The sequence below is a fragment of the Callithrix jacchus genome, chromosome X, assembly GCF_049354715.1.
Source record: "Callithrix jacchus isolate 240 chromosome X, calJac240_pri, whole genome shotgun sequence".
Lineage (NCBI taxonomy): Eukaryota > Metazoa > Chordata > Mammalia > Primates > Cebidae > Callithrix > Callithrix jacchus.
The window spans coordinates 37,641,789-37,653,731 of NC_133524.1; the positions used below are offsets into that span (position 1 = coordinate 37,641,789).

General features: G+C 37.0%; 1 pseudogene; it reads right to left on the minus strand.

Moving 5' to 3' along the window:
• Window positions 1-6,822: 6,822 nt before the first annotated feature.
• Window positions 6,823-8,209, minus strand: LOC100413547 (zinc finger protein 232 pseudogene; annotated as a pseudogene).
• Between the last annotated feature and the right edge of the window lie 3,734 nt (window positions 8,210-11,943).

Below are 11,943 nucleotides of genomic sequence, written 5' to 3' on the forward strand. Positions count from 1 at the left end.
TTCTTTATCCTTGACCTTTGGGAGTTTAAATATTAAATGCCTTATAGTAGTCTTTTTTGGGTAAAATCTACTTGGTGTTCTATAACCTTCTTGCACTGAGATATTGATATGTTTCTCTAGTTTGGGGAAGCTCTCTTTTATTATATTTTTTAATAAACTTTCTAACCCTATCTTTCTGTCTTCTGTTTAAGGACAGCATCTCTTAAATTTGCACTTTTGAGACTATTTTCTAGATCTTGCAGGTGTGCATCATTCTTTTTTATTCTTTTGCCTTTCATCTCCTCTGTGCACTTTCAAATAGCCTAATTAAACTCACTAATTCTTTCTTCTGTTTGATCAATTCTGCTATTAATAAGAGTGGTACAAGCACACCCTTTAGCCCCCCAGCTGGTATCTCCCTAGGTCACACGTCATCCTACCCCAGTGGCTCTAAGCCCTGCCCAGCACTAGGACTTGTCTTGAAATTGTGGTCTTTGTGTCCTAGACTGCCTTTCCAGTTTACCTCAGATCCCAGAGCCCTTAGGGTCCTGGTGGCAAGGTGTGCCAAAAAATGTAATCTCTGAACCCTGGGGTGGATGATTCTCCTCTTGCTAGGGCTGATTCAAATGTGCCCTCGGTGGATGGGTGCTGGCTGACCCTAGCACCACTATAGTTTTCCATGTGACAGGGTAGCACTGAGTTCAATGCCATGTCCTTCAGTCTCAGTGTTGTCTGCCAAGTGCATAGTTTTTTTGTGCCATAAAGCTGCTGCTGGGGGTCAAGGGGCTGGTGTCAGCAATTCAAAACTGTCTTTCCTACCCTCTTCAGCTCCTCTTTAAGCAATAAGAAGTTACAGTCAGATGCTGTGATTACTCACCTAATTTGCAGTTCTCAAGACAGTGTTTTGAGAGTGTGTGTGTGTGTGTGTGTGTGCATGTGTTTGTGTGTGTGTGTAGTTGTTAAAATTTGCTCTTCTCGTGTGTGTGTGTGTGTGCTGGGGGGATGATCAGTGGAGGCTTCAATTCAGTCATCTTACCTCCCCTTTACAATAAATTATTGTTAATTATAATCACCTAATTGTGCTATTAAAACTTCTCCCAATTCCACAATTTTGGCTTATTTATTCTGATATAGCACTTATGGAGTTAGAACTACAAGTAGAGGCCCACCCCTTTGTTATGAAGCATGCCGTGGTAACTTCTTCCTTATATTTCTCCTCTCAGAGTCAGTCTCCATACAAATCCTGGGTCAGCAAGCCATAAGCATAGAGACAATTCTACTGGTTAGAAAATTTGAGGCTAAGTGAGATAAGACTGATGGGAAAATTATAAAATGTTAATGGTTGGACAAAATATTGCCAATACTTTCAAATTATTCTAAATTCTATAATTCTAGGTACAAAAATGTAATTTCAAAGGAAGTTGTTATTTTGCATATATACACAGAAGTAGAATAACTGAATCATATGGGAATTCTGTTTATTACTTTTTGAGGAACTGCCTGTGATGGTTAATTTTGTGTCAACTGAACTGGGATGTGGGGCGCCAGGATACATGGTTAAATATTAAACATTATTCTAGGTGTGTCTGTGAGGGTGTTTCTGTATTATTAACATATGAATTGTTAACTATTTCAGATAGTTGAAGGCCTGAACAACAACTTATGTTGTGATTTAATATAAGGCAGATTTAAAGTTGGACAAGGATCTTGGCATAAAACCTATAATTGCCATAGAGAAATATGGCTAGATAGGTCAATTAGCTACTCGTGTGGCTTGAAAGAAACATTGGGTGGACAATCTGCTTTACTATCAGTTTTTTCTTAAGAGAATATTCAGTAGGTTTCCAGTAGTATAAAATCACCTGGAAAACTTGTCTTTTCAAGTTCATATCTCCTTAGTTCATCAAGAACTGTATTCTGATTAAATATACTTTAATCTAACTCACTTGTTCATTCATTTGTTCACTCAGGATTCATTCAGTGCTGAATATTCATCAGACTTTGGGCTAATACTGTGGTGTGGAAAGAGCATGGTATCAATCAGCTTATCCTGTAGCTAAACCTATACCTGAGTGTAAATGATTATAGCTCTGGGTACTGTATACTAAGAAGGCTTATACCCACGGTGAATGCTAGTGTATGAGGGGAACAGATGTTCTATTACACTTGAGAGGAGGCGCAGAGATGCTAACATGCCCAAGCTGACATTTGAAGCATAAGTGTGCCAATGTTCAAGTTCAGAAGACAGACAAGGATATTGTGTGCAGGATTCAGAATGAGAGAGCAATATTAGGGAATCATTGTTAGTTCAATACAAATAAAGACAGCAAAGTTGAAATTGGAGGTATAGCACAGAAGAGATAAGAATGCATGAGGGAGATCTTCCTTTTATAATCGTGGTGTAAAATCCAACTCTTCAGAATGAAAAAGATATCTGACAATTTGACTTCCTGCTTCTTGAGCTTCAGTTCTTGCTATACCTTTCTGTTACTTCTCCTTTCCCCCCACTCTCAGTCCCACCCATTTTCAACACTATGGAATATTCCATGAAACTGTCAATCCCCCAGTAGTGCCTTGAATGTAACAATTCCTTTCTTTTCATTCCACAACACATTGTTCTGTGCTCATTATGCTGTGCTGTAATTATTCACCATTTCTGCTCCTCCCAATGGATTGTAAGCTCCATGACAGCCCAGATTTTACCTTAATACATTTATTGTTAAGGACACATCCAGAAGCCACTAATAATATAATCAGCAATATTAAAATTAGTCTATATCAAAGAAAATATCAAAAGTGAATTCAGAAAGCAAATAAAAATATTTGAACCATATGTGAAAGGGGATTAACACTCTTTTTATAGAAAGATACACATTGAAAAATACAATCATAGGTGGAGCAAGATGAGGGATTAGAAGGCTACTCTGATTGACCCCCACTGCAGAATCATCAAATTTCAAAAACTACACAAAAAAAGCACCAGTATAAGAATCAAAAATAAGGTGAGCAATCACAGTACCAGGTTTTAACTTTATGTCATGGAAAGATGCACTGAAGCGGGTAGAAAAGGCAGTGTTGAATTGCCAATACCAGCCTTCTGTCATTCCCCATCAGCAGCTCTGTGACATGGATAAAGAATCTGTGCATTTGGTGGAAGGAGAGCATAGAGACTGGGGAACTTAGCATTGAACTCATTGCTGCCCTAGGTATACACTTAAAAGAAAGGAAATCAATGTATCAAAGAGATATCTGCACTCCCATGTTTGTTACAGCTCTGTTAATAATAACCAAGCTTTGAAAGCAACCAAAGTATCCATCAACAGATGAATGGATAAAGAAAATATGATACATATACACAATGAAGTACTATTCAGCCATATTCATTTGTAATACCATGGATGGAACCGTAAATCATTATGTTAGGTGAAATAAGCCAGACACAGAAAGACAGACATCACGTATTCTCTCTTATCTGTGGGATATAAGAATCAAGACACCTAAACTCACAGAGACAGAGAATAGAAGGATGGTTACCAGAGGCTGTGATGGGTAGTGGGGGATGGGAGTGGCATGTGGAGATAGTTAATTGACACAACAAGCAGTTTGAATAAATAAATAAGGCCTAGTATTTGATAGCACAACAGGTGGAATATAGTCAATATTAATGTAATTGTACATTGCAAAATAATGAAAAGTGTATAATTGGCTTATTTTTAACACAAAGGATAAATGCTTGAGGAGATGGATATTCCATCTTTCATGATATGATTATTATACATTAGATGTCTAGATCAAAACATTTTATGTTCCCCATAAATATATACACCTACCATAAACCCACAAAGATAAAAAATTTTAGAAAAGAAGGGACAACTCATGGATGGGTACAGTCACTTGGCATCAGAATTGACTCTGTTGTGTTGTGTACTATTTCCATTTATTATTAATATTTTAATGTACATTCCTCCTTTGATGATCTATCCATCCTTTCCAATATCACTTCCACTGCTCAATATCAAGGTCTCATCACCTTTTTCAGAGACCACTACAGCAACTTCCTTGCCAAACTCTTCCGTTTTCTGTTCTTAAAACTAAGTGGTTTCATACATACACTGTAATCACACTACAGATCTCACAGGAAAATCTTCAGACTCTTCAATTGATGTTTAGTTGACAGTAGAGCTCAAAGTTGGTCAAACTCCCTAAGTATCATGCATAATCAAAATTAACCTTAAGGTGGCTGTAGATGGGATGCCCTACAGAGAAACTCTTGAATTAAAATAATTTACAAGCCATAAAACAGTCATTTGATAATATATTTGTATGGTAAAAAGTAACTGTGTCAGAAGCTAAATATTATTGTTTCTTGATAGATACACATATGCATACATGTACACATATTTATGACATAGTTTCCTAAAAACTATTTTTCTTTATTTCCATGGAGCATCACCACATGCCTGATTGATTAATAATGAATCTGAGTGTCATTATATCACTTAAGATGTTATTAGCTGCAACTATTAGAAATCCTGAATAAAACTTGTTTAGACAATAAACAATTCATCTTATATAATTCTGCTCTTTAGCACTAGCTCCTATTCTATGTGGTTTCCTGGAATTATCTTTCTTTGTATATTGTCTTTATCCCCAGACTAAGAGTAAGGCAGTGACAGCAGGTTCAGGCATTATATCCAGATATGAAAAAATACAAAGGAGAAAAAAGACTGTGTTTCTCTGAACTTTCTAGTTACAAATGAGAAAACTTTCCAGAAGATTCCTAAAATAGGTTGCATTATATCCCCCCAAAAAGATATATTCGAGTCCTGTTCTCTGATACCTGCAAATATGACCTTTTTTGGAAATAGGGTCTTTGAAGATGTAATTACTTAGGATGACATTATACTACATTAGAGTAGACCCTAAATCTAGTGATGGGCATTTGGATAAGAAAACCATGTCGATGCAGAGAGACAGAGGAGACACACAGGGTAAATGGTCAGTGAAGACAGAGGCAGTGATTGGAGATTGCAGCTGCAAGCCAAGGAGCAACAAAGATTGTCTGCAACTACCAGAAACTAGGAGGAAAGCATGGATCAGGTTGTCCTTCAGAGGCTCCAGAACCAACCAAATCTACAGATACCCTGATTTCAGACTTCTGGCCTCTAAAACTATGAGGGAATGTTTCTTGTTTTAAGCTCCCCCCACACACAAAATAAGCCAGGCACATAAAGAAAAACTGCATTTTCTCACTTACTTGTGGGAGCTAGAAAAAATAAAAGCAATTGTACTCATGGAGACATGAGGTTAGTTACCAAAGATTAGAAAGGGTAGTTGCAGGCTGGGGGCAAGTAAGGATTGTTAATGTTTAAAAAAAATACTTAGAAAGGCTGAATAAGACAGTATTTGATAGGACAAAAGGGTGACTATAGTCAATTTCATTGTACATTTAAAAATCACTAAAATTGTATAATTGAATTTTACATAATATAAAAAATGCTCAAGGGGATGGATACTCCATTTATCATGATGTGTTTATTGTGCATTGCATGCCTGTATCCAGGTAACTGATGTAGCTCACAAATATATATACCTACTAGGTAACCACAAAAATTAAAAGCTAAAGAAACACTATCATATGACAAGATGGACAAATAAAGAAATATGAAATCAAAATGCAAATTTCTTTTTTTGATGAGTAAATGAAGTTGATGTTTTAATAAATCCAAAATGTCCATCCAGTGGCAAGGGATGATTATCCTACTTATCCTCTTGACTGGAATTTAGAGAACTTAGATGAGCTAAAAGAGCAAATTTAAATATTTTGTTAGAGTACTAGCAATTTTGAGGAAAATTGTCTTTCTTGAACCCAAATAAATTGGATATATAACATCTATCTAAAAGAGTCTGAATAATCATTTTCAAGCTATTTAAATTTGCAACCCTTTTGCATTGTAGAAAGCATAGAACAACACAAAGGAAATGGCAAAAATCACAAAATCCAGAAATCCACTGTTAACACTTTGTTGTATTGTAATGTTAGGAGGCTTTTTTGACCCATATTACACTAGATAAGTGTAGTGGTTACTTAGTGGATGCAGTCCTGCCAACTTAGGACTTTTCCAGCCAGCCCTATCTCCCCTGAATCTTGTGTGCAAGACTTTACTAGCCACTCTGACAGTAGACTCTTCAGCCAAAAATGGAGTTTCCCTCATGGAATCCCTCTCCAAGGCTTATTTTTTTCAACTTAACTTTGCCTAAACCCTCTCTCTCTTGCTTTTTCTTTTCTCCTCCCTTCAAGGCTGAAGGAAAAGCAACCAATGATTAGGTAACTGAACCTTTTCTTTGGACATTATTTAAATTTAAAACATTTGAACACAGCACAGCATACACAGGGAAGTGTGTGTGTGTGTGTGTGTGTGTGTGTGTGTGTGTTTTGTGTACATGTATGCTTGGGTATTAATTCATTTCAGGACATTTTAGGAAAACTACTGTTTATTGGTTGGAAAACTAGGGAAAGAGTTCCAGATACTAATGCTGCTCAAGTACAAATTTCTCAGTGCAGACACCTTCAAAAAACATCTTTCTCTATTGTAGTGAATTAAAATACTATGTTAGAAGTGATGGGCTTTAAAACCATATTTTTTCCATGTATTAGTTTGCCTTTTACATATCTTCTTTTCAGAAATGTTTATTCAGCTCTTGTGACCATTTTCTAAATAGGGTTATTTGTTTCTTCTTTTTTTTCTTTTTTGTTAAGGAGCTTATAACTTTTATGAGATCCAGTCCTAAAGTAGATTAGAGTGACATTGAATTCTGTCTGGAGGTGTTCTCCCCTTCAATTCAATGCAAAGCCTCTTTTCTGGCATGAACTCTCTGATGTCTAATGAGCTCTGAGCACCATCCATAAGCTTTCCCACATTCTTTACAAATAAAAGGTTTCTCTGTGAATTCTCCAATGCTGACTTAGATATGAGCTTTGACTAAAGGCCTTCCCACACTCATTACACTCACAGGGCTTCTCTCCTGAATGAATCCTTTGATGCTGAACAAGATGAGCACCCCACCTGAAGGCCTTCCCACATTCATGACATTCGAAGGGTTTCTCTCCTGTATGAATCTTCTGATGCTGACCGAGGTTTGAGCTCTGTTTGAAAGTTTTCCCACAGTCACTACACTTACAGGGTTTCTCTCCAGAATGAACTCTGGTGGACAACAGGATGTGAGTTATAAATGAAGGTTTTACTACATTCACTACATTCATGGTCTTTCTTCCCTGTGAGAATTTCCTTATGGGTGACAACCATCTGTCTGAAACTTTTCCCCTGGGCAGGGGATCACCTCAGTCTCTCTGCTTTGGGATTTCTCTGCTGCAGTTCTAAGGTACCCTCAGAGGTAGCTTCAAATATAGAGGTGTCAGTAGCAAGTCTTTCTGAGAAAACCTGTGATTCCACTTCGGTAATAGGTGGTTGTGGCAATGATCCTTTGTCTTTGGTCTCTGGGCCATCTTCTGTAACAAATGACAGAAAATGTAAATATACCTGTTCACTCTTTGGGAAAGGCTGGGTCTCCTTAGGCTGGAGCTGGATGCTCACTCCTTCCTGGGAGGCTCCCAGAGATTCCTTCTTCTCCCATGGCTCTTCCTGTGCAAGTTCACGTGCAGGGCCTGGGACCTACGGCTCTGGTTCAAGTCCTTTCTCTAAATCCTCCAGCACAGTCACAGCCTCCTCTCCACTCTTAAGGTGATGTCCCCGCACCCAGAATTGGAGCTCCTCAGGCAGGATGGTCAAGAATTGTTCGAGCACCAGTAACTCCAGGATCTGCTCCTTGGTGTGTTTCTCTGGCCTCAGCCACTCACAGCAGAGTACCTGTAGTTGGCTCAAGGCCTCCCGGGGACCAGGGGTCTCCTGGTAGCAGTGTTGGCAGAAGATCTCTTGACTGGCAGAGTGGTTCCCAGGTAGCCTGGTCTCATACTCACAAGACTGTTCCTCTTCCTTTGGTTCCATCATCATAATCTTCTCTTGTCCCTGTATACCCTGAAGGGCCAGAGTTTCAGCTGCTGTTAGTGATATAGACATTTCAGTCCGGACTGGCTCTGCAGAAGGCTCATACCAGCTGGAATCTTGCAAGGGCCCCCTCACAGGACCAGGAGGTTCCATCGGGGCACTGCCACGAACGGCGCCACTTCCAGCCCTCACCCCAGCTGTGGGTTTGCGCCTGCGCAGGTCTCAGTCTCGGCCTCCATCTCCCAGAAGCCTCCGCGCCACCGGCTTTCGCTCGCGGACTCGGACCCAGGCGCGTGGGCGCTGCAGAGGGGTTGGGAGGCTGGGAACCAGTTCCTGGACGTGAGTGGAGCAGGTGTTTCTTTTTTCTTTCTTGTTACTTAGTAATTGGAGTTACATATACATTTTGGATATGAAACCCTTATCTGTTGTATGATTTGCAAATATTCTCCTCCAGTCTGTGGGTTATCTCTTCACTCTTTTCACTGTTTCCTTGACTGTGCACAAGCTTTTAGTTTGATGCAATCCCATTTGTCTATTTTTGCTTTTGTTGCCTGTGTTTTGGGGGTCATATACAAGAAATTATTGCCCAGACCAATGCCATGTAAGTTTTCCCCTGTGTTTTCTTCTAGCAATTTTATGCTTTTAGGTCTTAGATTTCAGTCTATAATCCATTTTGAGTTGATTCTTATATAAGGGATGTATAAGATTCAGTTTTATTCTTCATTTCATTCTGTATTTGGACAGCCAGTTTTCCCAATACCGTTTATCAAGGACACTGTTTTTCACCCATCATGTGTTCTTGGCCCCTCTGTTGAAATTCAATTGATCACAGACAGATGGGTTTACTTCTGGGCTCTCTAGCCTGTTCTGTTGTATACCAGTACCATTCTGCTTTAGTTACTATAACCTCGCAATACACTTTGAGATCAGAGAGTTTGATGGCTGCAGCTTTGTTCTTTTTGCTCAAGATTTCTTTGGCTATTTGGAATCTTTTGTGGTTATATGCAATAGGATTGTGTTTTGCTATTTCTATAACAAAAAAGTCATTGGAATTATGCTGGGGGCTGCATTGAATTTGTAGGTCCCTTTATGTAGCATGAATATTTTAACAATATTAATGATTCCAATCCATGAACACTAGATAGCTTTCCATTTATTTGTGTCCTCTTCTATTTCTTTAATCAATGTTTTATGGTTTTTAGTATAGACATGTTTCACCTTCTTGGTTAAATTTACTTTTATGTATTTAATTTTTTGATGTTATTGTAAATATGATTGTTTTTTAAATTTCTTCTTCAGGTAGTTTATTGTTAATATATATAAATGCTACTGATTTTAATATGTTGATTTTGTAACTTACAGCTGTGCTGAATTCATTGATCAGTTCTAACAATTTTTGGTCAATTCTTTTAAGTTTTTCTATATATAAGATTCTGTCATCAGCAAGCAGAGATAATTTTACTTTTTATTTCCAATTTGGATACCTTTCATTTCCTTTTTTGTCTAATTGCTCTGAATTGGATTTACAGTACTATATTGAATAGAAGTGATAAGAATGGTTATCTTTGTCTTATTCCTAATCTTAAACATCTTCAGCATTTCACCATTGAGTGTGATGTTAGCTGTGGGCTTGCTATATATGGCTTTTATTGGGTTGATGAACAATCCTTATGCATCTATTTGTTGAGCGTTCTTATGAAAAAATACTACATTTTTTTCAAATGATTTTCTCCATTTTCTGCATCTATTGTGAGGATTGTATTATTTTTGACCTTCATTCTGTTAATATGGTGGATCACATTTATTGATTTTGCATGTTTAAACATCCCAAAGATAAATCCCAATTTATCTTAGATGATCTTTTAATTACTGTTGAATAAGGTTTCCTGACACTTTGTTAAAGATTTCTATGTTGATTAAGGACATTGGATTGTAGAGTGTTGTTGTTGTTGTTGTTGTTGTTTTGTCTTTGCCTGGCTTTGCTATCAGAGTTGCTGGCCTTGTAAAATGATTTTGAAAGTTTGCCCTCATCCTAGACTTTTGGAAGAGTTTGAGAAAGTTTGGTACTTGTTCTTCTTTAACTGTTTGGTAAAATTCAGCTGTGAAGCCATCTGTCCTGTGGTTTTCTTTGATGGGGACCTTTTATTATTGATTCAATGTCTTTGCTGATTATTGTTTGGTTCACATGTTCTATAAATGCATGATTCACTCTTGGTAAGTTATATTTTTCTAGGAATTCATCAGTTCTATAATATCCAATTAGTTAATGTATATGATTCATAGTCATCTCTTAATAGCATTTTTACCTCTGTATTATCAGTTATGATGTCTTTTCTCTCATTTCTAATTTTATTTTTGAGCTCTCTCTCTATTCTGCTAGTCTAGATAAGGATTTGCCAGTTTAGTTGTTCAAAAACCAACTGTTAATTTAGTTGTTATTTTCTGTTGTTTTCCTAGACTGTTTTATTCATTTGTTCTCTAATCTTCATTATTTCCTTTGTCCTACTAACTTTGGGTTGTTAGTTCTTCTATTTCTAATTTCCTGAGGTGTAACATTAAGTTGTATACTTGATATCTTTATTGTTTTTTTTAGACACAGGCATTTAATGCTATAAATTTTCCTCTTGGAACTGCCTCTGTTACATCTCATAAGTTTTGGTGTGTTTTATTTGCATTTTGGTTTGTTCCAAATAATGTTTTCTGGACTCAGTAATTGTTCCTGAGCATATTGTTTAGTTTTCACATATTTATGAATTTTGCATTATTCCCTCTGTTACTGATTTCTAGTTTTATAAGATTGTGGTCTGAAAAGATATTTGATATGATTTCAGTCTTTTTAAATTTGTTAAGATTTAGCCTGCGGCCTAATGTATGATCTATCCTAGAGAATGTTCCATGCCCACTTGAGAAAAATGTTTATTCTGTTGCTGTTGAATGGAATGTTCTTTACATTTCTGTTAGACCAATTTGGTCTAAAGTGTTTAACATCGCTAATTATCAGGGAAATGAAAATTAAAACCTTAATGCAATATTACCTCTTACTTATTGAAATGGCTATTGTCACAATGATGAAAGATAACAGGTGTTGGCAAGGATGTGGAGAAGTTGAAACCCTTGTACACTGTTGATGGGAATATAAATTAATAAAACCATTATAGAAAACAATATGGAGACTCCTCAAAAAAACTAAAAATAAAATTACAGAAATCCCATGCTTAGATTTCTATCTAATGAAATCAAAATCAGTGTGTTGAAAGCATGTTTGCACTTCCATGTTCACTGAAATATTATTCTCAATAGCCAAGATTTGAAAATAGCTAAAGTGCCAATCAACAGATGAATGGATTTAAAATATGTGATATATATACATGTTAAAATATTATTCAGCCTTAAAGAACAATGGTTGTTATTTACAACAACATAGACAGATTTAGAGGACATTATGCTAAGTAAAATAAGTCAAGCACAGAAAGGCAAATATTGCATGTTCTCACTTATATGTAGAATCTACAAATTTGAACTTATAAAAGTAGAGAGTAGACTTGTGGTTACCAGAGGCTAAGGTAGAGGTGGGGTGTGGAAAAGGGGAAATATTAATCAAAGGTCACAAAGTTTCAGTTAGAAAAGAGTAATAAGCTTCTTTTTTTTTTTAGCATTGAATTTATTTATTTATTTGTTTGTTTATTTGTTAATTAATTAATTAATTTATTTATTTTTTATTGCATTTTAGGTTTGGGGGTACATGTGCAGAACATGCAAGACAGTTGCATAGATACACACATGGCAGTGTGTTTTGCTTTCCTTCTCCCCTTCACCCACATTTGGCATTTCTCCCCAGGCTATCCCTCCCCACCTCCCCCTCCCACTGGCCCTCCCCATTTCCCCCCAGTAGACCCCAGTGTTTAGTACTCTTCTCTCTGTGTCCATGGGTTCTCATTTTTCATCACCCACCTATGAG